The sequence below is a fragment of the Oncorhynchus keta genome, chromosome 24 (genome assembly GCF_023373465.1).
Source record: "Oncorhynchus keta strain PuntledgeMale-10-30-2019 chromosome 24, Oket_V2, whole genome shotgun sequence".
In the NCBI taxonomy this organism is placed as follows: domain Eukaryota; kingdom Metazoa; phylum Chordata; class Actinopteri; order Salmoniformes; family Salmonidae; genus Oncorhynchus; species Oncorhynchus keta.
This window is the reverse complement of record NC_068444.1, coordinates 40482236-40509678: the sequence shown is the minus strand read 5'-3', so window position 1 is coordinate 40509678 and position 27443 is coordinate 40482236. Positions and strand designations below refer to the sequence as shown.

Below are 27443 nucleotides of genomic sequence, written 5' to 3'. Positions count from 1 at the left end.
CTGTAGCCCCTGTATATAGCCTCCACATTGACTCTGTACCTGTACCCCCTGTATATAGCCTCCACATTGACTCTGTACCTGTACCCCCTGTATATAGCCTCCACATTGACTCTGTACCTGTACCCCCTGTATATAGCCTCCACATTGACTCTGTACCTGTACCCCCTGTATATAGCCTCCACATTGACTCTGTACCTGTACCCCCTGTATATAGCCTCCACATTGACTCTGTACCTGTACCCCCTGTATATAGCCTCCACATTGACTCTGTACCTGTACCCCCTGTATATAGCCACGTTATTGTTATTTTACTGCTGCCGTTTCATTATTTTATACTTTTATTTTACATTTTTTACTAAACTATTTTTTACTTAACACTTATTTGTCTTAAACTGCATTGTTGGTGAAGGGCTTGTAAGTAAGCATTTCACTGTAAGGTCTACTACACTAAACCTGCTGTATTCGGCGAATGTGACAAATCAAATTGGATTTGTGTAGGGGTACGAAGTAATTGAGTTAGATATGTACAGGAATAAAGTAACAGATAGTGAACAGCAGTTGGGCAACTGGTGGGCAAACTAGAACAAACTAACAATTGCTGATACTTAAATAATGTCTCATAGAATTTTGTGGCAGCCCGCAAGCTGTGCTGCAGTACGATGCAAATTTTAAAGGAAGAACCACAGTGTGTGATGAGTCAAAAGAGTTAGAGCCAAAAGGGTCAATGCAGATAGTCCGGGTAGCTAATTGGTGAACTAACAAACCATAGACTACACACCATTCTGAATTGCTATACATAAAGCACTAATGAGAAAAAAAGGATAATACATGTCTGAAGAGATTAAAATAACCTATCCTGACAGAACACTCGGATAGGCCTACAACCACTTTCAAAAAGGGGAAGCAATGCATCTCATTCAAAATAGCAAATTCTCTAAATACAGTTGAAGTCGGAAGTTTACATATACTTAGGTTGGAGTCATTAAATCTCGTTTTCAACAACTCCACAAATTTTTGTTAACAAACTATAGTTTTGGCAAGTTGGTTTGGACATCAACTTCGTGCATGACACAATACATTTTTCCAACAATTGTTTACAGACAGATTATTTCACTTATAACTCACTGTATCACAATTCCAGTGTGTCAGAAGTTTACATACACTAAGATGACTGTGTCTTTAAACAGCTTGGAAAATTCCAGAAAATTATATCATGGCTTTAGAAGCTTCTGATAGGCTAATTGAGTCAATTGGAGGTGTACCTGTGGATGTATTTCATTGCCTACCTTCAAACCCAGTGCCTTTTTCTTTGACATCATGGGAAAATCAAAAGAAATCAGCCAAGACATCAGAAAAATAATTGTAGACCTCCACAAGTCTGGTTCATCCTTGGGAGCAATTTCCAAACTCCTGAAGGTACCACAATCATCTGTACAAACAATATTATGCAAGTATAAACACCATGGGCCCAGGCAGCCGTCATACGGCTCAGGAAGGAGACGTGTTCTGTATCCTAGAGATGAACATACTTTATTGCGAAAAGTGCAAATCAATCCCAGAACAACAGCAAAAGGACCCCGTGAAGACGCTGAAGGAAACAGGTACAAAAGTATCTATATCCACAGTAAAATGAGTCCTATATCGACATTAACTGAAAGGCCGCTCAGCAAGGAAGAAGCAACTGCTCCAAAACCACCATAAAAAAGCCAGACTATGGTTTGCAACTGCACATGGGGTTAACAATTGTACTTTTTGGAGAAATGTCATCTGGTATGAAGAAACAAAAATAGAACTGTTTGGCCATAATGACCATCGTTATGTTTGGAGGAAAAAGGGGGAGGCTTGCAACCATGAAGCAAGGGGGTGGCAGCATCATGCTGTGGGAGGTGCTTGCTGCAGGAGGGACTGGTGCACTTCACAAAATAGATGGCATCATGAGGAATTAAAATGATGTGGATATATTGAAGCAACATCAGTTAAAGTTAAAGCTTGGTCGTAAATGGGTCTTCCAAATGGACAATGACCCTAAACATACTTCCAAAGTTGTGGCAAAATGGCTTAAGGACAACAAAGTCAAGGTATTGGAGTGGCCATCACAAAGCCCTGACCTAAAAAAGTGTGTGCGAGCAAGGAGGCCTAAAAACCTGACTCAGTTATACCAGCTCAGGAGGAAGGAGGAATGGGCCAAAATCCACCCAACTTATTGTGGGAAGCTTGTAGAAGGCTACCCAAAACATTTGACCCAAGTTAAACAATTTCAAGGCAATGCTACCAAATACTAATTGAGTGTATGTAAACTTCTGACCCACTGGGAATGTGATGAAAGAAATAGAAGCTGAAATAAATCATTCTCTCTACTATTATTCGGACATTTCACATTCTTAAAATAAAGTGGTGATCCTAACTGACCTAAGACTTTCTTTTTACTAGGATTAAATGTCAGGAGTTGTGAGAAACAGTTTAAATGGACTTGGCTAAGGTGTATATACACGTCCACAAGTCGTCTCGTGTTCTAGTTAATTAAGTAAAACAGTTCTCACTGACAAAAAAACTTCCCTGCCATGTTCCCACTATAATTAAGCATATCAAACTTTTTACGACAAACCAGAACTAATTGAATCTAACTTCTGAGGGCCTCGTGCCATCAAATCCATTATTCATAAAGGACATGATATTATAACTAAGTTGTCAACTCGGTTTTATTCTTTATTATCCCGTCTGTCGTTCCTCTATCGTCTTAGGCTCCTTTCTTTTTTCTGCAAGTCCCAGCTTTTAATCTAGAACTGAGCGGTACACATTGTCATGGTCGCCGCCGAACAAAATCATTTGCTTTTTGAAGTTGGTCGGTGGTATGCGGGCGTGGAAGGGGCGGTAGCGATTGGCGCGGCTCCCCATGGGTTTGTGCAGTGCGCCGGCGGGGCCAGCTCCACAAAAGGAGAAGAGGCTCGGCGTCAGTAATAACACAACCCCAATACCTTTCTGTTCCCTCATGAATAAAACATGGCATCTGTTCGAGCCCACCTTGTCTCAATGTTGTTTAGATGCGGCGGGCCCTGCATGTGGAGGTGGCGGGCGCCGGGACGAGTTCCATTTTACACACAGCAGCCCGTCGGCCGGCGTAGCGCTGTCGTTTCTTCTCCTGGGGGCGGCGGGGGGGGGTGATGGAATGTCACCCCGGAATGACTGACAGACACAGCAGTGGTTGACTGGGCTATGGCGCCCTGACGTCAAAGACCCTCTTCCTATTCCACACACAGGTAACTAACAGAGAGAAGCTCAACATGTAGATGACACTTGCACATAGCAGTAATATGGGTTTTTGGATTGGAGCAGTATGTGGTACCACCAGGCAATCTATCAAGAAATCAATCAAGCAATTGGCTCATATCTCTCTGTCAAGTCAACAGATACATCAAAATGTTACATGACCGAGTATCCAAGTACAAATTACACCTAATGCATGAATACACAAATTAAAGTAATAAGTAATTATTAATTTTTGTGAACAATAATAGACTGTCACAAGCTTCTTGGGAAATTCCAAACTGTCTAGAAACATGAAATGGACTTTCATCAATGCCCCACCCCCGGGTCGAAGTGAGAACACACACGCAGTCACGCACACACACAGGGAGTCGCACACACACAAAGAGAATGTTCTCAATGCTCTTCACGTGTCACTTACATGTAGCATCCATTGGCTTCACACTTGATTTCAAATGCTGTCTCCTTGCTAATGATTCTAAAGTGCTGTACAGACTGAGAATGACAAGAATGTCACCTGCTTCCTGTCGGCTAAATAACAAAATAGACAAAGTGAAACTAAAGGCTGGCACACTATTATTAATAAGCATATCCAACAGATAACACTGTGTGTGTGTGTGTGTGTGTCTCATTCAAGTAAACCCATATGCAAGACATTTTAGTGACTGTGTTTATTTGTGGTCCCTAAGAATGATGATTCGTTCATTCCCAGGTCATTCACAGTGCTTTGGGTACAGTAGAAAATTTATCACTGTGAAAGTTTGAAAAGCTTTAAGAGTGTCTGACACCTCTACAAAATGCATGTTTCAAATCACCCGCTCGCCACTATGTAACAAAGTGAAAAGAAAATAGAGATTCCCTTAGCAGTAGTGGAGATGGGGGGGGGGGGGTTAAACACAGGAAGTATTCCATATCTCCCAAGCTAGCCAGCCATGATAGAGAAATACAGTACGGTTATACTGTAGCATTAACATTAGCATTAGCGCTGGTGGTGGCGTGTTGTCATCTGATTGTAATTGAGGCTGACGAGTGACATCCCCCTGTACGGAGCCCGGCACTGACCCAGGGCACGGGCACGCTGACAGGGGGTACGAGGAGGGTGGCACGGGTTCCCAGCTTTGGCATGGTCATGGCATAGCACCCCCGGGGCCACCCAACCTTCCCCAAGCCCCCACCTCACCCCCGTCAGCAGGTGTCAGCGAGGCTAACGAGGGGGCAGACGAGGCTGCTTAAGAATTCCGCCACCTCCGTTGGCGAGGCGAGCTCTTTTTTCTTCCTCCATGTTCTTTGTGCGCACCGAGACCTTTGGTGCGGTAGCTACGTGTCTGCGGTCCTGAGGAGACGCTGCTCATCAACAGTGGAGCCTGAGAGGTGCAATAATGGCTGTGGATGACAGCCCTCGTCGTCAAATGAGCTTCGTTCTTACGGAAAACGATAAAGGACAAGGAGACAGGATTCGACAAGTTAGGGATATACCACTTGCATTTGTATTGGCCAACTTTCTGTTGATTACATAACAGGTGATGGCTGTCATCTTAACTACTAGCCGTGTAATTTTCCTGTCATATAAAATGAGACTGTGACAGATCTAACAAAAGAGAGAGGTGGAGAAAGAGAAGGAAGAGATACAGTGCCTTCAGAAAGCATTCACATCCCTTGACTTTTCTCCACATTTTACAACCTGAATAACATTTCTGGGGAAATAAGAAATTAAGTACCCAACCCCTTTGTTACGGCAGGCCTAAACACGTTCAGGAGTAAAAATGTGCTTAACAAGTCACATAATAAGTTGCATGGACTCACACTGTGTGCAATAATCGTGTTTAACATGATTTTTTTTTTATAACTACCTCATCTCTGTACCCCACACATACTGTCTTCAGAATGTATTCCCACCCTTTACTTGATACACATTTTGTTGTGTTACAAAGTGGGATTCAAATAGATTTAATTGTCAACGATCTACACACAATTATTTGTGAAAAAATCTCTAAAAAAATATAACAATATATCTTGATTAGATAAGTATTCAACCCCCTGAGACAGTACATGTTAAAACAACATTTGGCAGTAATTACAGCTGTGAGTCTTTCTGGGTAAGTCTCTAAGAGCTTTGCCCACCTGGAGTTGATCAAGTGAATTGTTGATGGTTGCTGGACAGCCATTTTCAAGTCATGGCATAGCTTTTCAAGACGATTTAAGTCAAAACTGTAACTAGGCCACTTAGGAACATTCAACGTCTTCTTGGTAAGCGACTCCAGTTTATATTTGGCCTTGTGTTTTAGGTTATTGTCCTGCTGAAAGGTGAACTTGTGATTTCTTTTGGCAGCTTCACTTTAGTGCCTTATTGCAAACAGGATGCATTGCTGCCAAAGGTGATTCTAACTTGCATTGACTCAGGAGTGTGAATACTTATGTAAATTAGATATTTCTGTATTTAATTTTCAATAACGAGTTGCTCGAATAAAAAAATAATAATAACTTTGTCATTATGGGGAATTGTGTGTAGATGGGAAAAAAATAAATAATCTATTTTGAATTCAGGCTGTAACAACAAAATGTGGAATAAATCAAGGGGTATGAATACTTTCTGAAGACACCGTATGCTGAGATAGACAAAGAGCAATGGAATGAAGGCAAGAGAGGCTGGGTAAAAGTCTCTCCACCAGGACTTGATACTGGAAATGAAACTTTAGTTTCACAACAGGTAGAAGTGGGAGACTACAGGGTTCCCAGTACCCAGTCCAAGATGTAAAACTAAGAACTGGATGTTAATTATCAGAGTTTCCATTAGGCAAAGTTAACTCATTCTCCCAAAAGGTTTAAGGATGCCTTGAACTTAAGCGAAGACTGGCTCATCTTATCGGTTGCTTTCCTTCCACCCTGGACAACACACTCGGCTGTACTATACTGCAGTAGCATTTATTCCCATTTCAGACCTCAGAAGAAAAATTAAAAGCACCAAGGACACATGGATACATGGACTCATTTTTTCTTCTTCCTCACCCAACTTCCAGGGCTTAAATTAGCTGGGATTTTTAAGATCAGGGACTGTTTTTTAGGGTATAAAAAATGGATTAAATGAAGTGGAAGTGTTGGCTAATGAGCTCCCTGGGCTACGGAGCAGCAGGGACTGAGAGGAGAGCAGGGAGACGGGGGCTTTGAGGAAGACTGGCTGTGGCCATGCCTGCAGTGTGCCAGCTTAGTTGGCGTGAATGGTACCTGGGTACAAGCCTAGGCAGTGGGCATCTTGGTCAATGCCAAGAAGGGCATCGTCACGTGCTTACTGTCTACCTGTAAACCTGCACCAAAACTTTTTTCCCCTACAAACTTTTTGTCTGTCAGTCTCAAGTAAAGCGAAGGTATCTTTCCTTCAGGGAAAAAGGGATACTTCCTGATTACTCCTAAAACGTGTAATTCACCACACTGTAAGAGAATTACTAACACTTTTTTGAGCAATCAGTTCACATCACATAGTGTATCCGTGGACACGGCAGCTTCCACAAAGTCAAAGTGGTGTGCATGTTTGTTTTTCTGACGCTTACGGTTTCTCTCCTCTCAAATGTCGCCCTCGGGATTTATGTTTGTAAGGGATTCAGACTCCTCCCTTTTTTTACCTGCGCCGTGACAAATGACCGCAGGAGGCACCACATTAAACAAAATGTAGACGAATCTCTGTTCTCCTACCACGAAGACCCAGTCATAGGACCTGAACTGATGTTATCTTCATGGTCTGGCAAGAGCCACGAGATCCTTTCAATGCAGGCTTTGCTGCCTGTAATAATTCAAAACAGGTCCATGTCAACCTGTCCACAGTCCCCGAGGGAGTCTGTGTCATGGTGCAAGGACATTAGATCTGCTGCGGTTTCACCGGTCTGAGGAGGAATACCATCATCACGCTCTCCTGGCCTTGTTGGCTGGGTGTCTTTAATAAATCAGGGCATGCACCGTACATGTTGGTATACATGTAGATCATGTCCCCCTGTTCCATCTCAACGCGACAACAAAAAAACAAGGCTAAATTGAGTAACTTATTTTAGCATGAACAGTGTTTTTTAAAATTGTTTTGAGTAAAACAGTCCTTGATTGCCTTGAGTCTTTCTACTGAGCAAAACATTAATATTGCTGCTTAATTTACTTGTTAGTGGCTCTTCTGGTGATCCCACTGATCCCCCTACCCTCCTGGTAAGGGACTCAGCTACAGTGCTTACATACACAACACTGATCAAAGATTGAGATTAGATCATACTCACAGGAGCTATCAACCATCACAACTCCTCCTGCGGTTATGTCTACTACTTTAATCACATTACTGTGTCTGGATAAGCCCCTGCGTACAGGCAGTCACAATGACCTGCCCATCCCCTGAAGCCAGGTGTGGGCCAAGGGAGGACTGCATGGATAAACTACACAACCAACCCCCACTTTCATATGAGACTTGCCCCCCCCCTCCATATCTTCCCCGTTCCTGTCGACAACGCGCCTCCCCCACCTCTTTCTGTTCATGCCCCTCACCAGACAGACAGACAGCTGTGACAAGGCTGAGCGCCGATGACAATGCGGAGAGCAAAAGCGGGCCTTTTCCCTGAGGGAATGTCAACAACTGTCCACAGGTTGGGAGGAGAGGGGGACTGATACTGGAAGGGAGGGGAAGGTGGCCTTACAGTGGCCTTGGACATGAGCCAAAAAGACGGATAGGGCGTTGGCACCATCTTCAGCTACTTTTCCTGTCAGCGATTAGCACCTGTCAGAGCCTCTCCACCTCTACTCCACGGTGGAGGAGCGCAGTCATTACAAATAGCCCGGATTAAAATACCAAGCTACTGAGACCCAGGCCCAGCCACACGGGACATGTGTCTACTACTCTGACCAGAGAGGCTAGGGTGCCAGGAAGTGAGGATCAGAGCACAGGCCCATGCCAACAGACCGAGGGAGAGTGGGAATGAGAGTTAGAGAATGTTATGCTTGTTCACAACCTTTCTTTTTTTCTCTCCGTTAGTCGACAATTAGTTCCCGAAAAAGCAACTCATTGTTGATAAGATTTTCCTCAATCCGAAAGCTGTTTCGCTGACAGAAAATGTGAGCCTATTGGTCTAATTAGGCTACCAATGAAGATTAAAGAATATTAAGTCCATTACACTTTGAATTTCGCTAACAGAAGTGCATATTGTTCCTCCATAAAGGATCCGTGCACTAACTAACAGGTCTATACGGAGAAGCCATACGCAAAGGGAGAATTATGCAAACATGTGTGGGATCAATCTGGTGCCAGAGTGAATCTTCTATCCTGACAATGAAAAATGACCGGGCTCCCCAAGATGCTGCGTGTGTGTGTGACAGTCTGCAGCACCACACTGACAGCCAGGTACAGCCCCGGAGAATGGTGTCATTAGTATCTCTCTTGCACACACACACACACGTTTTACTATCCTTGTGGGGACCAAACAATTGATTTCCATTCAAAATCCAATTTTCCTTAAACCCTAACCCTCAACCCTAACCCTTAACTTAACCCTAACCCCTCAGCCGATATAGCACTTTTCCTTAAACCCTAACCCTCAACCCTAACCCTTAACTTAACCCTAACCCCTCAGCCGATATAGCACTTTTCCTTAAACCCTAACCCTCAACCCTAACCCTTAACTTAACCCTAACCCCTCAGCCGATATAGCACTTTTCCTTAAACCCTAACCCCAATTCTAACCCTTAACTTAACCCTAACCCCTAACCCCTCAGCCGATATAGCACTTTTTCTTAAACCCTAACCCCAATTCTAACCCTTAACTTAACCCTAACCCCTAACCCCTCAGCCGATATAGCACTTTTCCTTGTGGCGACTGGCGAAATGTCCCCACTTGTCCAAATGTTCCTTGTTTTACTATACTTGCGAGAACTTCTGGGCCCCACAAGGATAGTAAAACCAAACACACACACACCCTAGGCTATGAGTGACTGTGTGCAGGTGTGAGCATTCGTATGTGAAAGTGTATTTGTGAGCTTGAGTCTGAAGTGTGAGCTCGTCTTCGCATAAATGCAATTTGACCTTTCCAGATAGATAAAAAAGGCAAGCGTTTTCAGCTAATTACTATAGCTCCCGTCTTGGGCCAATCAGCGTCATTTTGTAAATGCCGGATCTCTATGGCAAGACGCACCATTCACCCTAGTTTCATCAACACCGGGCCAGTGCTGTCTGCGATATCGCGTGTGACTAACGCACGAACAGGCGGACGGACGGACAGAGACAGATCCATAGTACCCTCCCCAATTTCATTGTGGGGGACAATCAAAGTGAGCCAGTGTTGGGGGAATGACAGAACGTCTGCTCTAAACAGAGCATGAAGCTGTTGGCCGTATGGATATGTCACCCTATAAATACCTTACACACACACACACACACACCACACCACACCATGGCCAACACAATAAATATAACAGGCTACTAAGGCATGACAATGAATAAAAACAGAACTGTATAGAGCATGGCTTAGTTACAGACCAGCTAAATATAACCTGGTGGAGTATCGCAGGGAAACAAAATAGGATGCCAGCGGACCCAAACAATATTAGGTTTACAGATAATCCCAAAATTAACTGACAGAACGTTACGGCTACAAATCACTGCCACAGTCAGGCTATACAGTGTGGTAACAGGCAATACAGGGGAGGCGAGATGGTCTCAGCTCAAAATCAAATCAATGGGCATATTCATATCCAACCGAGCCCAAACAATCTGAACAACTCCACAGGTTATTACTTGCATGAATGTATTATTTATTATCCTGACCTGAGCATTGAAAATTATTGAAGTTTCTTTTTCAATTACTTTCATTCTCAGTTATTTTACTTTCGACCTCAGCCGAGAGGTGCCTCTCCAGGATAGAATGTTGTCTATGAAAAGATGTGCTTGACAATGGGTTGATTATCGGTCATAGACAACACATTTCCACCCACAGAGGTATATATACTAAGACAATCAGTGTTTCCCCTATATGCCAAAAAAAAAAAAAACCTGTCAGAAACAATATCCTAGGGGAAACACTGCAGGCAATAGTTGATAGTACTGATAGATAATAGGGCCTTGTATTCCAATGGAGAAACAAATGTCTTGAAGAGAACAATGCGCAGAAGGACAAACAGACGCATAAACCTTGGTGCTTTTAGAAGGACGTTGGTAAAAACGTAGTACTTCCAGAGGCATGTTGCTATGCTGCCATGTGTTGTCACAAAGAATCATGGGCCAGCTTCAGTTTCTCCCCCTGTTGACCGTTCTGCACTCACCATTAGACAGAGAGGGTGTGACAGACAGATGGAGGGAAGATCGGAGGGAGGGAGATACTGACCTCCTCAACCATTCTGCGTTTACCATTAGACAGAGAGGGTGTGACAGACGGAGGGAGGGATGGATGGCGACACGGACCTCTTCTGACATGCTGAGACAAACACCATCAGTGTTAGGGTTACGTTGCTACAGTTACAGTACGGCACAGCACAGGTGTCTGGGGAGTCAAAACAACACCAGAGATGTTCTCTACGTGGGCAAGATATCACCGTATAATTCAAATAATATAAGCCATTTAGAAAACACTTTTATCCACAAGAGACTTACAGTCATGCGTGCATACATTTTATGTATGGGTGTCCCCGGGAATTGAACCCACAATCCTGACGTTGCAAGCACCACCTCTACCAACTGAGCCATACTCGGCCACTTATGTGAAAGACTGTGATGAACACAGAGCAAGGTTGTCTAGCCCGTCCCTAGAGCTAGACCCAGAGTTTTTCCCTTGTCTGACCAAATAGTTTGGATTTCCTACGCAAAGAAAGGAATGAGGATATCAACATGCCAAAAGCCATGCTCCTGGCAAATGATGTCAAAGAGTCTTCATAACGTCAGATTAAAAAAGGGGAACGAGGTCGCAACAAAGGGCTACATCTTGCATTGATGTCTCCCATCTTGGCTCCCCCATCTCCGTCGCCAAGTCAACTAAACCTACAGAGTGGTCATAACAAGCCTTTGTGACATCAGCCCCACTCCACCACCGACATACACCCCTTGCCTTAATTAAAATAACACAAAATCCCCCATCCGCACATTATTCATACTGTATATGATATCATACCTTGTTGCAACATCTCTATAATGTATAATGTATAGTGTGCACCCTACACATGCGAAAATATGTACATATTCCAAAACAATGAGGTGAGTGGCGAGCTATTGAGGCGAGCTAGGAGATACTCCTGGTAGTGACCCCTGTGCCTCATCTCCAGGGTATAAATAAACATGTGTGTGTGCTGGTGGATCCTAATCAGAGGTAAAGAGAATCAAATGTATTCCGGGTCATTAATATTTCAGGGCTATACTGTAGGCCATGTGAGGGAGACATGAATGATTAATTTAGACATCACCTCTGTCACAATCCCTTACCCGGCCCGGTCCGTGATCCACCTTTGAGAATAACAAACAAAAGACGGTTTCTGCTTTTTTTTGGGGGGTCTGGGGGTTTGTTGTTAATGTCTGGTTTTGGGGGTGGCGGGTGTGTGTGTGCGCGCGTGAGAGAGTACCAGAAAAAAGAGACAGTGGGCTTGTTGTGAAGTTCGGCTGTTGACACAGTACTCAAAATCAAATCAAATTTTATTTGTCACATACACATGGTCAGCAGATGTTAATGCGAGTGTAGCGAAATGCTTGTGCTTCTAGTTCCGACAATGCAGTGATAACCAACAAGTAATCTAACTAACAATTCCAAAACTACTGTCTTATACACAGTGTAAGGGGATAAAGAATATGTACATAAGGATATACTCGCTCGAACTACTGTGGGATTCCACACAATGTTCATCATTATCAGAATAATTTGGGAAATTCCAATTCAAATGCCAAAATCACACCTCGCTATCAAGTTAGGGCTGGGAATCACCGGGGATCTCACGATAATTAGGTGCCGATATGATATCTATTGCGATTCTCACGATTCTATATGTATTGCGATTTGATACTTTGATTTTATTCGCGGTTTAGATTTTCCAAACATATTGCTCACCATATGTCTTCTGCAGTGGGACAAGAGAGGGCGATGAGAAAACTTGTTTTGATCAGCCTGGGAAATTAAAAGTGCTGAAAACAAATCTACTTTAAAAATATGGAGAACAAACTACAAAAACACTGGAATGTTGGTGCAGGTACAGCCAACTAAAGCAAAAACGATCTTGTGATATTGTCAAAACGACACGATATCTCATCAAAAAGAAAATCCCAATACGTAACTGTATACATCCCCCCCCATCACTACTATCTGCTAAATAATTAAATATCAACACAAAAAAAAGCATCAGTCTCCACATTTGCTGTGTACACCGACAGACAACACATGCTGCAAACACATTGACAGCCCTCCTTTAATACGAGTTGGTTCATTTCATGTCAAAACGGTACACCACTGATCCACTGATGGATATGAGGGCTCCAATGAGACCTTTACAACCGACATGTGCTCCAGCCGTGTTTTTGATTGTGTTTGGCTGTATGTGGCACTTGTCTGACAAGCCGATACCACAGCTAGATGAGATCACCATCATGCCACTCCTGCCATCTCAAGAGGCTAAGGGTGTGGGCGATGAACGCGTGTGTATGTGTGTGTGTGCATGCGAGTGTGTGTGAGAGTGAGTTTCTCCCAGATGTGTGTCTGTCTGTCTGCGTGTGTGCGTGTCTGTCTGTCTGCGTGTGTCTGTCTGTCTGCGTGTGTCTGTGTGTGTGTGTGTGTGTGTGTGTGTGTGTGTGTGTGTGTGTGTGTGTGTGTGTGTGTGTGTGTGTGTGTGTGTGTGTGTACCTGTCGAGAGCTGCTGTGTCGTGGGGAGAGGAGGGGAGCGGATGACACTGATGTGATGCGTTGGCATGTGCCCTCGGGTGGTTTTTGGTGTGGTTGTCATTTTGTTGTTTGTTTGGTTTCCTTCTCGATCCCCACATTATTCAAATAACACCCAATATGAATAAATAATGGGCTCAAACGAGGGGATTGATGAGTAGTGAAGGGGAGGCATCAGGCATTTGGACAAACGGTGAGATTTGACAGACAGTTCTCTCCGGGGAGTTTGAGCCAATCAACAAAAAGGAACATTGTGCGAGTGTGTGAGAAGAGAGGTGTGTGTCAAGGAACCATTTTTACACAGTGTGTGTTCCTAAATGTACCAACAGCTTCTATTCTGATAGTACACTGTCCATTACTTGTGCATGGTACAACACTGTATGTGACCCATTGCAAAGCACATCTCCTAATACAAGTAAATGTAAATGAAATGCAAAGGAAACTAAATCAAAAACATGACTGTGTACAGCGCCAGTCACACATTCTAAACTATCTAAATAACAATGTACCGAAATACATATAGGAAACACACAAGTGGAAATTAACATGTCAGAAGGGAAAAAAAACAACAATATAATTGATGGAACCTGAAAAGGTCAAAGAACCTTCATCTCAAACATCCCAGCTACCCCCAGAAATGTGTGGGACTTAAAAGAAGGGAACACGAAGAGCTTCTCCACAGTACCTAAAGCGAATCTGGATCAATATGATATACACTACAACTACAGGAACCTTTGCCAGAGGTTAGCCTCCTATCTGTCTCTCTCTCTCTATTCCAAACATGCAGAGGAGGAAGAGTAGAGGGAAAGAACAAGGGAGGGAAAAAGAGGAAGATTAGGTAGAGGAAGATTATTATTTTTTTTTAAAGGGTGTTTTCAGTGTTAGCGGGGTTGCTAATAGGTTTTGACGGAGCGCCGTCGGGCCAGAGGAGAAAAAAAAGAAGAAGGTTGGGGGTTGAGTCGATAGCGGTGTGCGGTGAGCAGCGGCTAGGCGAAACCCCTGGCACTGGCATAGGGGGCTGACCAGTGATCATTAGAAAGTCAATGAGTCCTCCAGCGCTCCGAGCTACGCTAGCTTTCCCAGGGAGCCAGACCAGGGCCAGGCGCTAGCTAGTCGGGCGTACACACACCACCTGTGTATTTGACCCATGCTTTACGAATGCATGCCGATGTACCAATACGCATTTGAAATAAAATAAAAACATGATATATAGGCACACGACACACAGAAACACAGCTATGCTTACCGTATTTTTAAGGTTGGGAGGGCAAGTTGTACAAGCAAATATATAGTAGTACTAACGATGGAACGGTTTTTCCGATATATATATATATATATACACTCACACAAACCTACAGTCACAATCAACAACCGTCAAAAAAAGCCTCTCACATAGCCATACAGGCATAAGCAACACTGACACACACGTTAAAGCGCATCACTAACATTTAGACACTCACGCACGTATTTGACTGTATGCCATGACAGACAGTGGCATAGAGGACACGTCTTTAATGCCATGCCTCTTCTACATTATTGAGCACGTCCCGTCTCCTGGTCCAACGCAGTAGAGGGTCCCCTGGGACGGCAGCACAGGCTGATCACAGGTCAGTTTAGGGCCCGAAGCCATGCCTGGACGCCATGCATTTTTAACTGCCTCCAACTGATCCCGTCACACCTCCACTTGACATTAAGCTGAGTGTTTTCGTAACGGTAACACACGCACACCTTTAAAGACGAGCGAAGACCACAAATACTCCTTGTGCTGGGCCCTAATCAGTACAGGGCCAAATCAAATGAAAAAAAATACGCTATGAAGTATATCAAAAACAAGGCTTTTGATTATTCCAGCGTCTCGTGTCCTATACCTAGCCATCAGGTCATCTGAGGCAGAGGCCTGTTGGATGTGTTGGGGATGAGCTTTAGAGAAGCTGTGTGTGTGTGTGTGTTTTACCACTTATTAAACCCAGGGCCAGCGGGGGTCTACCCCAGCATTCAGGGTTAATGGGCTGGTTAAATGGCAGCGAGATACAAGGGAACACTTTCACAGAGTCGGGGAGGGAAAGGAGAGTGACATTTCTTAAGAATGTGCGTTTTAAGTTTACAACTTAAGCGCGACATCTACAGCACTACTAATTTAGGCATGTTTTCATTCCAATTTGAGGTTAGTGAAAAGGCAGGAGAGATGTGAATGGTGTTTGGGTTAAAGGGTCTTGATTTCATTTACTGAAAGAAAGTCTGTTGTAGTACCATATCTATTTTGTCGGGGCTCAAATGCTGATTCTCGTCATCGGTGCCTTTGTATGAGGCACTATGTGAATATTGCTGTAAAGGAAACTGAAAAGAAAAGCTGTACACTTAATAATTCAATGTATTTTATGAAGCCCCTTTTACCTACGACGAATGCTCCCATGACTAGGTCCAACATTTTTTTGTTGTCAAATTTAGCAATAACTTTAGTTATTCTTTGCACATTTTAGTGCTCAAACGTTTAAGTACTTCTGTCTCTAGGCAGTATGTTTCAAGGCAGTATTTGCTTTGATTTGTAGTAATAGTTTCTTAGAATTCATTTCAGTTTCAGGTTTATGAGGAAACTATGCTCCATTCTGTCACCCCCCCCAAAAAACGGACCAAAAACTCATCAGTGTCTATAGGCGACTTCAACCTACACCACTGGAAAGAGCCTGAGTCGTCCAAGAGATCAAACAGCTTCAGCTTGTACCCCAGGGTGCTGTCCAATGCCCTCTCCTGGGCTCTGGCTGTACTGCAGCTCGGTGGGGACTAAGTGCAAAGACGGGGCTGGTCCCTCAATACGGACAGCAACACAAGAATACCGTGAGTGTTGGAACAGCTCTTACAGTCTTTGACTTGACATATGTATTGCCTGTGTCGTGTGTGTGTGTTGGTCTTTGTTGGCCCCACTCTGGTCCTAAGGCTGTGTAATTGAGGTTCAGACGACAGTGAGAGGTAGTGAGAGAGAGAACGAGGGCGAAAGGGAGAGGGACTGAGGGATAGAGCGAGAGGGGAAGACAGAAAGAGGGGGAGATAGAAAGAAAGGGAAAGGGACCGACACAGAGAGAGGAGAGATGGAAAGAGAAAGGGAGAGGGAAGGCTAGCGTGGGTGGAGCAGCCAGCGCCGAGGCTAACGGGGGATTCATGTTCACTCAGGCTCCACTGATGCGCCGACAGCCCTTTGAAGGGATTATTAACACGTTTTGATTACTCTGGTCCAGTTGTCATAGAAAATATAACCTCCATCAGAGTATAAAACGGACTGCCTTTTTCTTCTCCCTCGCCGTTGCAGCCCCCTTGCTCGCACCCCCGCACACCCCCTCCTCCCCCAGCCCGCCCCGCTCAAAGCAAGCCACTAATTACGGTTTCAGACATCTTGGAGAATGGACTCATACAGTATTAGCCTGATAGAGAAATTAGTCAACCCCTCTGATGGCGTCTGAATGAGAGAGAGAGAAAAAAACTTGACGGTTATTTCCCCAATGAACCGAGTGGAGTGTCACTTCGACTTAAGTTTTAAAAACACGTACTTGCAAAGAATGCTTTCCAGAAACTTATCAGCAGACGGGCCCCCGTTTCGCTTTCACAGACAAAGGGAGAGAAATAGCTATGTTCATAATATGTATTAAATATGGATGGGGAAACACACAAACCAATATTAAGAGGGGTTGAATTGCATTAGATAGGATTAATTGTAACTAATGGAACAATTAGAGTCATGGACCATAACGTTGACAGAGGATTCTACTTGACAGAAAACGCTAATTGCTAAAATAGTAACTTAACTTTCCAGTCAAAAATAGCAAGTGAAAGAAGGCAGTGTTCTAGGCCTAAATGTCATAGGTGCAAGTAACAGTACTCATACAATCAGGGTATATCTAGAAACATGTTATTTTTCACGACATACAAGAACATTCAGCATAAGTCTGTTGTCCCCCCCAGGTCTACTATACCGTATGGTTAACCTCAAATTGGATAGAAAGGAAGTAGAGAGATACAGTGCATCCTGTATATTGTTGGGTTACCCAGGCAACTGGTGTCACCACTGGTTCGCGCCCGCCCTGGCTTTAAATACTGAGAAGCTGCGTTAGTCCATTTGGATCAATTAGGAGCTAGCATGAACGATAACAGCAACAGTCACTTTCAACATGTCAGCAGGAAGCAGATGGGGTTAGCCGTTTGTCTCTGTGCAGACAGGCCGCAGTGGGAAGGTTCGATTAGCACGTTAGAGTAGGCAGGCTTTCTCCAGGTGGTAAGCAGTGTCGGCAGGTCTGTCACTAAAAGATGGCTAACTCTAGCAGGGCTTGCTACAGGGCCAGGCATAGCTAAAGCCAGGAAAAAAAGGGTTGCAAATGCTTGTTAGAGTTTTTGCATTATTAGGAATGGCTTGGTCTGTGTCTTGTGAAAGGATAAACAGACAGAGACAACATATGAGGGAAACTTTATAAATCAGTTCAAGTCATTTAGTGACACAATGTCTATCAGCTATCTAATCCCATCAAACACACTGTGTAAACTTATCAAGTGTGATAGCGCCGATAAACACATCCAAAACACAACATACACACTAGAGGTTAATCGGCATGGCCTATTTCAAGTTTTCATAACAATCGGTAATCGTCATTTTTGGACGCCGATTATGGCCGATTACATTGCACTCCACAAGGAGATTGCGTGGCAGGCTGACCAGCTGTCACACGAGTGCAGCAAGGAGCCAAGGTAAGTTGCTAGCAAGCATTACACTTATCTTATAAAAAAACAAATCAATCTTAACATAATCACTTGTTAACTACACATGGTTGATGATATTACTCGGTTAACTAGCTTGTAATATGCAATGCAGTCCCTGTTAATTTATCATCAAATCACAGGGTATTTTGCCAAACGAGTGATGATTTAACAAGCGCATTCACGAGAAAAGCACTGTACTTGCACTAATGTACCTAACCATAAACATCAATGCCTTTAAAAATCAATACACAATAATATACTTTTTTAAACCTGCATATTTAGTTAAAAGAAATTCATGTCAGTGGGCAATATTAACTAGAGAAATTGTGTCACTTCTCTTGCGTTCTGTGCAAGCAGAGTCAGGGAATATGCAGCAGTTTGAGCCGCCTGGCTCGTTGCGAACTGTGTGAAGACTATTACTTCCTAACAAAGACCGGAATTAATTTGCCAGAATTTTACAGAATTATGACATAACATTGAAGGTTGTGCAATGTAACAGGAATATTTAGACTGAGGGATGCCACCCGTTAAATAAAATACTTAATGGTTCCGTATTTCACTGAAAAAATAAACGTTTTGTTTTCGAAATGTTGGTTCTGGATTTGACCATATTATTGACCTAAGGCTCGTATTTCTGTGTGTTTATTATAATAATAATAATAATAATATATGCCATTTAGCAGACGCTTTTATCCAAAGCGACTTACAGTCATGTGTGCATACATTCTACGTATGGGTGGTCCCGGGAATCGAACCCACTACCCTGGCGTTACAAGCGCCATGCTCTACCAACTGAGCTACAGATATTATAATTAAGTCTATGATTTGATATTTGATATAGCAGTCTGACTGAGCAGTGGCAGCAGCAGGCTCGTAAAGCATTCATTCAAACAGGACTTTCCTGCATTTGCCAGCAGCAGCTCTTCGCAATGCTTGAAGCATAGCGCTGTTTATGACTTCAAGCCAACTCCTGAGATTAGGCTGGCAATACCATAGTGACTATAAGAACATCCAATAGTCAAAGGTGAATGAAATACAAAGGGTATAGAGAGAAATAGTCATATAATTCCGATAATAACTACAACATAAAACTTCTTCTGACTTTCCACCAGTTCTCATGTTCTGAGCAAGGAACTTAAGTGTGCTGTTTTACATGGTACATATTGCACTTTTACTTTCTTCTCCAACACAGTGTTTTTGCATTTAAACCAAACTAAATAGATTTTATGTATTAAAATAAAAGTGTTCATTCAGTATTGTTGTAATTGTCATTATTACATATATATATATAGATATATCTTTTTTTTTTGGGGGTCCTCCAATAATCGGTATCGGCCTTGGAAAATCATAATCGGTCGAACTCTAATACACGCACAGTCAGCTGGTGGTATTCCCTCAACCCCAGCTGTGGCAGAGCAACACAGTAAAACAAAGCACCTGACTTAGCTTATGACTTGTTGGAGACATACAGTTGAAGTTGGAAGTTAACATACACTTAGGTTGGAGTCAAAACATTTTTTTTTAAAACAACTAGTTGGTTAACTTCTTGTTAACCAACTATAGTTTTGGCAAGTCGGTTAGGACATCTACTTTGTGCATGACAAGTAATTTTTCCAACAATTGTTTACAGACAGATTATTTCACTTATAATTCACTGTATCACAATTCCAGTGGGTCAGGTCAGTTTACATACACTTGGATTACTGTGCCTTTAAACAGCTTGGAAAATTCCAGAAAATGATGTCATGGCTTTAGATGCTTCTGATAGGCTAATTGACATCATTTGAGTAAATTTGAGGTTTACCTGTGGATGTATTTCAAGGCCTACCTTCAAACTTAGTGCCTCTTTGCTTGACATCATGGGAAAATCAAAAGAAATCAGCCAAGACCTTTTTTTGTAGACCTCCACAAGTCTGGTTCATCCTTGGGAGTAATTTCCAAACGCCTGAAGGTACCACGATCATCTGTACAAACAATAGTACGTAAGTATAAACACCATGGGACCATGCAGCCATCATATCGCTCAGGAAGGAGACGCGTTCTGTCTCCTAGAGATGAACATTCTTTGGTGTGAAAAGTGCAAATCAACCCCAGAACAACAGCAAAGGACCTTGTGAAGATGCTGTAGGAAACAGGCACAAAAGTATCTATATACACATTAGGAGAAATGTCCTCTGGTCTGATGAAACAAAAATAGAACTGTTGGCCATAATGACCATTGTTATGTTTGGAGGAAAAAGGGGGAGGCTTGCAAGCTGAAGAACACCATCCCAACCGTGAAGCACAGGGATGGCAGCATCATATTGTGGGGGTGCTTTGCTGCAGGAGGGACTGGTGCGCTCCACAAAATGGATGGGATCATGAGGCAGGAAAATTATGTAGATATATTGAAGCAACATCTCAAGACAACAGTCTTAAAGCTTGGTCTTCCAAATGGACAATGACCCTAAGCATACTTCCAAAGTTGTGGCAAAATGGCTTAAGGACAACAAAGTCAAGGTATTGGAGTGGCAATTACAAAGCCCTGACCTCAATCCTATAGAAAGTGTGGGGACAGAACTTAAAAAGTATGTGCGAGCAAGGATGCCTACAAACCTGACTCAGTTACACCAGCTCTGTCAGGAGGAATGGGCCAAAATTCACCCAACTTATTGTGGGAAGTTTGTGGAGGGCTACCCGAAACGTTTGACCAAAGTTAAACAATTGAAAGGCAACGCTATCAAATACTAAGTGAGTGTATGTACACTTCTGACCAGCTGGGAATGTGATGAAATAAATAATTCTCTCATATTATTCTGACATTTCACATTCTTAAAATAAAGTGGTGATACTAACTGACCTAAGACAGGACATGTTTTACTAGGATTAAATGTCAGGAATTGTGAAAAACTGAGTTGGAATGTACTTGGCTAAGGTGTATGTAAACTTCCGACTTCAACTGTATACTGCTTCCGTGGCTTCTCACCCTGTCACTTCAAGATATAATAAATGCCAACAGACAGCCAAAAACACGTATGCTCAACAACAAAAAACTGACTTTCTTTTCAAGGAATTAAGTCAAGAGATGCCATGAGCCTTAGTCACTGTTACTTGTTGGCTACCACTCGGGAACTCTGCCATGCACCTTAGAGACTGCTTTGCCCCATGTACATAGTCATTGAACACTGGTCACTTTAATAATGTTTACATGTTGTTTTACCCACTTAAGTATATTGTATTCTTGTCATGGTTCATCCTACATACCTACTGCTGTACAAACCTTTTCTATTCACATACTGCCCATACACTCCATTATATACACTCATTGGCCAGTTTATTATTATCTATACTGAACAAAAATACAAACACAACATTTAAAGAGTTGGTCCCATGTTTCATGAGCTGAAATAAAAGATCCCAGAAATGTTCCATGAACACAAACAGCTTCTCTCTCTCAAATCGTGTGTACAAATTTGTTTACATCCCTGTTAGTGAGCATTTCTCCTTTGCCAAGATAATCAATCCACCTGACAGGTGTGGCATATCAAGAAGCTGTTTAAACAGCATGATCATTACGCAAGTGCAATAAAAGGCCACTCTAAAATGTGAAGTTTTGTCAGACAACACAATGCAACAGATGTCTCAAATTTTGAGGGAGCGTGCAATTGGCATGATTATTGCAGGAATGTCCACCAAAGCTGTTGCCAGATAATTGAATGGCCATTTCTCTACCATAAGCAGCCTCCAAAGTCATTTTAGAGAATTTGGCAGTACATCTAACCGGCCTCACAACTGCCGACCATGTATAATCACGCCAGCCCTCCTTATTTGACTTCTTCACGTGCATTCGTCTGAGACCAGCCACCTGGACAGCTGATGAAACTGTGGGTTTGCACAAACAAAGAATTTCTGCCAGAAATCATCTCAGGGAAGCAAATCTGCGTGCTTGTTGTCCTCACCAGGGTCTTGACCTGACAGCAGTTTGTCGTCGTTACTGACTTCAGTGGGTAAATGCTCATCTTCGATGGCCACTGGAGAAGCTCTTCATGGATGAAACCCGGTTTCAACTGTACTGGGCAGAAGGCAGACAGCGTATATGGCATCGTGTGGGGGAGTGGTTTGCTGATGTCAACATTGCGAACAGATCGCCCCATGGTGGTGGTGGGGTCATGGTATGAGCAGGCATAAGCTACAGACAACGAACACAATTGCATTGTATCAATGGCAATTTTAATGCACAGAGAAACCGTGATGAATTCCTGAGGTCCATTGTTGTGCTCTTGCGGCCCCATGTCGCAAGGGTCTGATTTTCTGATCCAGGCCCCTACCTTTTTTGTTAAGGTATCTGTGACCAACAGACACATGTCTGTATTCCCAGACATGTGAAATCCATATATTAGTGCCTAAGGAATTTATTCAAACTGACTGATTTCCTTATATGAACTATAACTCTTTGATAACAATCTTTGAAATTGTTGCGAGTTAAGTTTATATTTCTGTTTGGTGTAGTATGAGGTCGGACCCCCCTTTGCCTCCAGAACAGCTTGAATGGTTCAGGGCATGGAAAACGTTGCTCAATTTGTATCAAGGGACCTAACGTATGCCAGGAGAACATTCCCCACACTATTACACCACCAGCCTGTACCGGTAACACCAGGCAGGATGGGGCCATGGACCCATGTGGCTTACTCCAAATCCTGACTCTGCCATCAGCATGACACAAACAGGAACCGGGATTCGTTAAGAGCAGGCAATGTTTTTCAACTTTTCAATTGTCCAGTGTCGATGATCGTGTGCTCACCGGAACCACTTGTTGTTTTTAGCTGATCAGAGTGGGACCCACTGTGGTTGTCTGCTGCAGATGGACAAGTTGTGTGTCCCGAGATGCCGTGGAACTGTTGTGCTGCGCCGTTATTTGTCTGTTTGTGGCCTGCTTGCTAGCTTGCACGATTCTTGCCATTCTCCTTCGACCTCTCTCATCAATGAGCTGTTTTTTTGCCCACAGGACTGCGGCTTACTGGATGTTTTTTGTTTGTAGCACCATTCTTGGTAAAAATCTTGAAAAGCCCAGGAGGGTGGCGGATTCTGAGATACTGGATCCGGCGTGCCTGGCACCAACAATCATACAATACTCAAAGTCGCTTAGATCACTCGTTTTGCCCATTCTAACATTCAATCGAACAGTAACTGAATGCCTCAAAGCCTGTTTTGCCTGCTTTATATAGCAAGCCACAGCCACGTGACCTGCTGTCTCTGCAGGAACAGAGATTATTTTTCGTGAATGGGATGGTGTACCTAATAAACTGGCAACAGAGTGTATATTTATATTCCGGACTCTGACAATGCTCGATCTGATATTTCGTAATTTTTGGATTATGTGCTTATTGTTTTGTATTGTTAGGCATTATTACTGCATGGTCGGGGCTAGAAACACAAGCACATTGCGGCACCTGCGATAACATTTGCAAATCTGTGTACGCAACCAATAAACAATTACTTGAGTTGAGATACTTATGAAAAACATAAACGAAAGAACGCGTAAACCGGCGTCGACTGCGAACAAGACATACAGTGCCTATACCACAGTGGAATTCACACTCAACCTTAGGCATAGTCAATCTGGTTACATACAGTGGGCTGAGAAAGTCCAGTGACCATTTACTAAATATCTGTGTTTTGAAATGTATATACATCAACACACTAAGCATGAAGTGAGAGGCTGTTTGTGAAACGTACACATGATCTGTGGACGGGGTAAAGTGGCAGACATCAAAGGGGTCCGGAGAGAAAGATAAAAGTAGATCAGGTCATGGCCATAGAGAGAGAAGGAGAGAGGCATGGAGGTAGAAATGGAGAGAGAGAAGGGGGGTGATAGGGCTTGACAGAGGTGATAATGCTGAGGACAGTGGATGAGGGGATGGTTGGTTAGATGGAGGGAGGGAGGAGGGAAAGTTCGGCCAGTCCCAGGCTGGGAGCGAGCTCAGGTGTGAGTTCTGAAGAGACACCTTCTGTTCGTCGATCTGCAGCCATGTGTGGACAGGAGACTGGGCCCCCAGATGGACATGGGCCTCTTCTTTGGCCCGATTAAATCCAGGTGGGCCACCCCCCCCCCCTGTCATTGTGTTAATAAACAGCCTTGCCCCAGATTCACCAAAAATCTCCCCTCATGAAAGAAACAGGATAGGTGAACATTGCAATGGGCATTAAGAGACGATGCCCATTTGAGTGTTTACAGTAGGGTTTCCCACAACACGTTTTGTTTTTTGCCGTAGCACTACACAGCCGATTCAAATAATCAACTAATCATCAAGCTTTGGTCGTTTGAATCGGGTGTGTAGTGTTACGGCAAAAAAACAAAACGTGCACCACCCCTTGGTGTCCCGAGGACAGAGTTTGGGAAACGCTGGTTTACAGGGGTGTTAAAGAGGATCCACTCTGAATTCTAATCAAACCTGCATCGTAATGCAGAACTTCGAGAGAACATAAAAGTGCCATAGACTAATGAAGTTGCAGAAACGCTTTGGGTCATTTTGTATATGTGCACAAACACACAAAAGATTCGACAGACTCGGGCACGCCATCTTACTTGGCTTGACTGAAACGTGGATGTGGTTGTCCAGATTGAAATATTGCATTGGCTTGTAACAGGCCACCTTCCAACAGGTTGCTCTGGCTCCCTTTGAGTTGTGTTTTACGCTGACATTTCAAACCGCTTTAAAACAAGCTGTCCATTGCAGATGGGAGAGGCAGAGGCTGCAGTGTTGCCATTTCCCGATGTGGATACGTACGCACAAGGCCTCCCTACTGACCAAGTAAATGTGAGCACTTGGGTTTCAGCAGATTTCTGTGGTTCAGGCTGAGATAACAAAGGCAAAACGAGCATGTTTAGTCTTTACGGGAAGTCTTTAAAAAAAATATATATATATATATATAAATGTCCTCGATGAGAGCTCTTACCTCCTGAGGTTTTTTGAACTCCTATTGAACTTCCATTGGCAAAGTTTATCGGAAGCCTGATAAGTCAAATTGATACCATCAAAGTCAATTATGCCATTCCTTACCATGCAACGATGGGTAAAATCGTATTTTCTTATTTTTTCTAGATAACGACCTAGAATTGAGAAAGAATAAAATCACAACAATAAATCACCAGGAGAATGAACCACTCCAGAAAAATATAGTGAAAATAAATGCTGAAAACGCTCAAATGCATTTACATCACAGACCAAGTTCTTATATCGGAGCATGTTAAGTTACCTTTAACAATATAGATACAGTCGTGACGGCGAAGGCACTGTTGTCACTGCCATTTCAGTGTCACTGTGGAAATTACAAGTGAAGGCGTCCCCTGGAGAGGAGGGTGAACCTGTCAGACTGGGGAGCAGACATACATTCAAAACACCACCAGAACAACACACAGCATCTCCATATGTGTAAGATCTTAACCATCACCTGTCCCTGTGTGTGTGTGTGTGTGTGTGTGTGTGTGTGTGTGTGTGTGTGTGTGTGTGTGTGTGTGTGTGTGTGTGTGTTTCAGCAAAAGAGCTTACCAATGCATTAAAGAAGGGATCCTGGCATATAATTATTCTAAAGAAAAACACACACACATACCTCCCCCTTCTCATCGCCCACAATCGCATTAAGTCCATATGTCTGGATTCAGAAACACTAACGATTATTGTATGCATTAAGTAAGCAGTTACAATGAGCCTTCCACCTTTCAGCCATTAGTCTATAGAGCAGCTGATAAAAATTACACAAAATCTTGCTAAAATCATGCAATAAAACATTTTATTCAGTGTCAATGTGATAAATCCTGTGTATGACTGAATGCCTGATGACCAATGATTGAAAGATGGCTATATAACATGTTATCATTCGCGTCTGAATATCCTATACAGGAAGTTTCAACTTTGTTAGCTGTACTATTGAGTGAACTGACCTTCTCAATATCTTCTGAGTCTTGTGGTTAAAAAAAACCCACATTGAAAACAGTATAACTCATTCTTATTTAGCGATACGAGTTCAATGCTATGATCCCAAACAGGGAAAAAAAAAGAGTTTAATCTAGCCCGGCACAATGACGACAAGTTCTGGGATCGATAGATGTCTGACTGAAAAGACAAAAGGTTAAGGGCTGTATTAAAACGAGTTCCATGAAAATATCTGACAAAAGCACAAGGACAACAATACAAAGTCAACACGCTCCTACCGAGCGGAGCCTTTCTATAGAGTTTTCAAATTAAGCGAACATGTTGCTCCCACAGCTATTAACGAGGGGAGAGGTCAGGGAAAATAGTCTTGTAATATTTAGCATCACCTGATTAACTTAATATTTACTGCCATTGTCTTGTACTTGTATTCTTTAATTGTGTTGCATAAATACCTCAAAAACACTTTCATGCATTATAGAACATTATATTCAGATATGGTTTGATGTGTAAATAAAATAAAATGGTTGCTAGAGAACGAGGCCGAGAAAGGCTACAACTGATCTCGGTGAGTGAAGAGAAATCAATCTCGACGCCGCATCACACCTGACTTGTAAACAAACTTGCTCAACCGACATTTGTACTGCACATTACATATCGTAATGTTAGGCTATATAAACACTGCCATTCTACAGTTGTTGGAAATCAGGGGCTCATGTTGGGATATTTCAGTCCTTACACAGACCTAACCAGAGCTCTCCTAACAGGAGAAGTTTGAACACAGTTCCCCAAGCCTACACGGCTTTACGTCGTATAGTGGGACTGAGAAATGTGAGGAAAGACTTCATTGTTCATTCTTTCTATGTACCATCCTGATTTGACTAACATAATTACAAGACGAGCTTGACAACACACTGGGGGGAAAAAATCATGGAATTTAACTGAGGGCAATATAACTGACGACAAACAGAAAACACACAAACAAACAGATTTTCTCAGAAAGCATGACAAAAAAAAACACAAAAAACTCAAGTGATAAATACATAACCATTTCTTGTGCGTTGCCGCTTGTCTCTTTTCAGGAGGTATTTTCAGTCCAAATACTTTAACACGGCACGTCTGTGTGTGTAGAGGCCCCGCTGTTACCTTCTGCAGACTCAGAAGAACCCAAAACCCGGGCTTACAGAACCTCCTACGGTGGCTCAAGGGCGCGGCCTATCTGCCGTACAGCAGAATGCACGTGGAAAAACCCTCCCGTGCAGAACCAGCCACCCATCCACTCACACACACACGCATGTTCGTTACTGTGGGAGTCAAACTGTTTGTACTGTCAAGGTTATGTTCTTTAACGGGAGGACGGAAAGACCAGACTGAAGTTCTGCAACTTGAAATTCATTTCAAACGAGTGCCAACTGTGATTTACATAAAAAAGGAAAGTCATATTTTGATTGAGACCAATTAAGTTACTCTATTCGGTAGGACAATCTTTTTCACACACCTACGTCCCTCAAACTGTACTGCATTGTCATTCAAATTCACATAAATGACAAAGACCGGAGTATCCAAACTGGAAAACGTTTGTTGGTGTACTTATCACAGCTATAGCAGGTGACATTCTGCTGTTCTTCATACAGTGTGTATGAGCCAGAAACCAACAGAC

At 43.0% G+C, this 27443-nt stretch overlaps 1 protein-coding gene across 8 annotated transcripts in view; it reads right to left on the bottom strand.

The window, feature by feature from the left end:
* The window catches only part of LOC118357545 (vesicle transport through interaction with t-SNAREs homolog 1A-like), a 169716-nt gene that overhangs the window by 74344 nt on the left and 67929 nt on the right, over positions 1-27443 (bottom strand). The window lies entirely within an intron of this gene.